Raw genomic sequence first — 4,152 nt, forward strand, 5'->3', positions numbered from 1 at the left:
TTTCTAGAGTTTTGCTTCAAAGAGGAGCAAAAAATGAAACTAATACTAAAATATGATAAATATTAACAATGTTGCATTTTATATGGAGGTATCTTGCCAATATTAGGTTATTAGGTATATCTATAGATCTAGGATTAAAACCTAGGTCTTTCTGAATTTAAACTTCCTATTTGTTCCATGATATTAAGATGCAATATGTGCCTAAAGAATTCATCTTGGAATACTAGCCTTGTGCTCGCTTCAGCAGCACATCTACTAAAATTAGAACAATACAGAGAGTAGCATGGCCGCTGCACAAGGATGACACACAAATTCATGAAACACTCTATATTTAAAAGAAAAAACAAGTATTAGCCTTAAGTTTACCGAAAGCTGTTTTAACTCTATATGACTATTTCATTTTATTTACATCATATTCCAAGAAGCCAACACAAATTTTCAGTTGTTCTCCTTACTAATTAAGGTATTGTGCCTTTAATCAATTAGAAATAACTAGTGAATTTGTTGAATGAAAGATACACATGACATTTGGTATATCAAGAAAATTTTCAACCAAAACGTTTTGATTGACTCTAGTGAGGAGCTTGAGTCTACATTTTCCCTTGCTATTATTTAATTCATATATCATACTAGGACCTTTGGATCTATTTTTACAGTCTCAATGGACAACTGTACATGATAAATGATCTCTAACAGATTCTTTTTCTGAGTGTCAACCACGACAGCAAATACAACTTGCCACTTTTGAAACCCTCAGATTATTTTTGTTGTTTGCTGATTTAGTGGTAAGTGCAGTCCACAACAGAAAATCAATACTGATGGGTAAGCTCAGCGTGGTCCATCTCCTTGAAAATTCATGTTCCTGAAATAAGTGCCACACATAGACTCAAAGCATAGGTTCTACACATAAGCATAATAAATGAGCTACCCTTCTATTTTAAGAACCAATTAATAATACAGAAATTGAGAAAAACAAATATTTCCAGTTGCCTCAATTTTGCCAGCAAAACAAGTATAATGTGGATTCCAATTTTTAAAATTGATAGAAGAGAGAATATAATTGTGGTTATCAGGGGTGGGAGGTGGGATAAATGGAATGTCAAAAGATACAAAGCCAGTTATATAGAATGAATAAGTCTAGATAGTTAACGTAGAAATGATGGTGTTAGTAATACCATATTGTATACTAGAAATATGACAAATGAGCAGCGTTCAGGTGCTCTCATTTAAAAAAATCAGTAATTATGTGATGACACAGATATATTAATTTTCTTAACTAGTCATTTCACTCTGCATATGTATATCAAAACATCATGTTGTGTGCCTTAAATATATATAATAAACTAAGGTAATGATAATATCACACAAACTTGAACTAAATCAATGTCAGCACCCTACTTGTGAGATTGTATTATAGTTTTGCAAGATACTGTACCATAGCTTTGAAAGATGTATCATACTTTTGCAAGACATCAGAAGAATGTGTATGATGAGCATAATGATATTCTCTGTATTATTTCTTATAGTTACATATTGATTTACAACTATGTCAAAATGAAAGACTGAATTAAAATAAGAGATAAATCTTCCCCTTCCCTATAAATACAGAGGTACAGATAGGCGTAAAAACTAACCATACCTGAAACGATGGTAATTGTCCCTTTTGCCAAATCCATGCACAAACAGTAGAAAATCATTTAAAATTATGGCTCAGTTTTCATTTTCTTTTTTTCCCAGAAATAAATATAAATAAAAATGGATTCTGCCTTCTTAGTATTATAAAATAAATTGAGAATTGCCAGAATTTAAATGATTCCCCAAAGAACACATGATCTAGGAGTTTAATGTGTTAATTTTTCTAATGTCATATCATTTAACAATATAATTTAATTTCCAATAAAAATGGAGACATAACTAAGAAAATTTGAAACACCCTGTAGATAAGAATATAAAATGAATATGTATTTCTACGGATATGTGAAAAAGTAAGAATTACCTATGTCGACTTTTCATAGTTACAACCAGACAATTCAGTCATTCTAGATTAAATGTTAAATGCTTGACTGTTTTCCAGCAGTGTCAAAAGTCACTTCCCACATTGTAAGTTCCAAAACAAATTGACACTCTTAACAATAAATCTACCTTTAAGCAAAGAAGCAACTGCGTACATTTTCCTGGCAGCCCCTAGATGTTGACCCCCTAAAACCAGTTCCTGTCCAAGCAATAGTTCACATATTGGAGAAAGTCAGTTACTGGGGGGAGAACTGAGTTCATTTCCCCTCCAAGATCCCACTCTAGTCCTAGCAGCCAAATAGATAGCAATCCATTCACATACAGTGTAGCAGGCCAGCTTCATTCCAGTTCCCCTGCCCCCTGCATTTATCCTAAAAATGTGATAATGACTAAGTCAGTTGTAGATGCCAACTTGAAATAACATGGATCCCAAAGAGCTAATGGCAAACCTGTGGTGGCTCATTGCCTTCCATTCTGTCCAGCTACCACTAACCTTCAGTTTCTCCAACTTACACTTGGTAAAAGCTGCAAAAGGATCTCTTATGAGAATGAATAAAAGCATAAATAACTAGGTTAAGCAGAAAATTAGTAGTCTCATTAGTGTTCCCTTGATATGCACTCATTCATTCATTCATCAAATTATAGTGGGCAACTATAATGTAAAGCAGGAAAGCACAACAGAGTAGACTAGATTTAGGGAGAAGTGAAATAAAACCCAGGCTTCTTGTACAAAAGATCAAATTTTGACTGATTCCATTTATATGAAACTTCTATAACATGCAAATCCATAGCGGCAGAAAAACAAGTGAGTGGTTCTCAAGAGCTGGAGAGGAGATTGAGGAGTGATTGCTTAATGGATACAGGGTTTCTTTTTGCAGAAATGAAAATTCTTTGAAAACTAGATAGAAGTAATGGTTGCAGAACATTGTGAATACATTACATGTCACTTGATCATTCATTTTAAAATCATTAATGCTGGAACCAGCAGTTAGCATAATGGCTATGTCGCTGGACTTCCATGTAGTCAACTGCGGTTTGAGTGCTGGACCCAGTAGCTTAAACTCACGCCAGGCATATGTGCTTGCATGCCCAAGAACCCAAGAGGAGAATGGAGGAGAAAGGATTGTGGTGTGGCCATCCCCACTGGGGGGTGATTTCTCGCTTTTTGTCTCTCTGTCTCTCTCTGGCAAGCACATGCGTCCTATAGCAAAAACCTCTCAAAAAAATCATTAATTCTATTTTATGTGAATTTTACCTTAATAAACATGTTTTAATTCAAAATCCAGCCTTCTCGACTATATAGCCATACAAGATGAGGCAAATGCCATCACTTTTCTGAACGTTCAGATTTCCCAGAGTATAAACTGGGGCACCATTTCCTTTCTCCTAGTAGCATCAAGAAAACAGCAATGATGTGTTGGGCACAGTAGGAAAGAGAGGAATCAGAAGTGGGACCCAAACTCAAGTTGTTCATGGGCGAGATGGTGAAGAAGATAAGTAAACAATGAATTGTAATGGAACCCAACAAGTGTTAAATCAAAGGAATAAAGAAATTATTGTGGGAGCATGGGAGACAAAAAAAGGATCATTTTGCTACAGGAATCAAGGGGAACTTCATTAAGAAATGAATTCTAACACACGCCATGACAGATACTTAGACATTATCAAATGAAAGGGAAAAACATTCTTGGCAGAAATAAAAGCAGGTATAAAAAAAAGTCACAAAAGGTCTGTTTTTCCTCTGTATGTGAGCTTTAGAAAAATAATATACCTCAGATGAAGTCATCAGCACTGGGAATTTTTTTCTTTTCTTTTCTTTTTTTTTTTTTTTTTTGGAGAGGTTTTTGCTATAGGGCGCATGTGCTTGCCAGACAGACAGAGAGAGACAGAGAGACAGAAAGCGAGAAATCACCCCCCAGGGGGGATGGTCACTCCGCAATCCCTTCTCCTCCATTCTTCTCTTGGGATCTTGGGCACGCACGCACACGCACCCGGCGTGGGTTTTAAGCCACCGGGTCTGGGACGCGAACCACAGTCGACTACGTGGGAGTCCAGCGACATAGCCATTATGCTAACTGCTGGTCCCAGCACTGGGAATTTTTCAGATCAATAAGCAATCCTCAGGTAAGGGACCCTAAA

The 4,152-nt window shown here is 35.9% G+C and overlaps 1 non-coding gene across 1 annotated transcript; it reads left to right on the forward strand.

The window, feature by feature from the left end:
• The first annotated feature begins 231 nt into the window (after positions 1–231).
• On the forward strand, positions 232–335 carry LOC114005111 (U6 spliceosomal RNA). The gene has a single exon (XR_003547015.1). It is a non-coding gene; the product is annotated as a U6 spliceosomal RNA (small nuclear RNA).
• Positions 336–4,152: the final 3,817 nt, after the last annotated feature.

Source organism: Tupaia chinensis, unplaced genomic scaffold (genome assembly GCF_000334495.1).
Source record: "Tupaia chinensis unplaced genomic scaffold, TupChi_1.0 Scaffold142219_1, whole genome shotgun sequence".
NCBI classification, from domain to species: domain Eukaryota; kingdom Metazoa; phylum Chordata; class Mammalia; order Scandentia; family Tupaiidae; genus Tupaia; species Tupaia belangeri.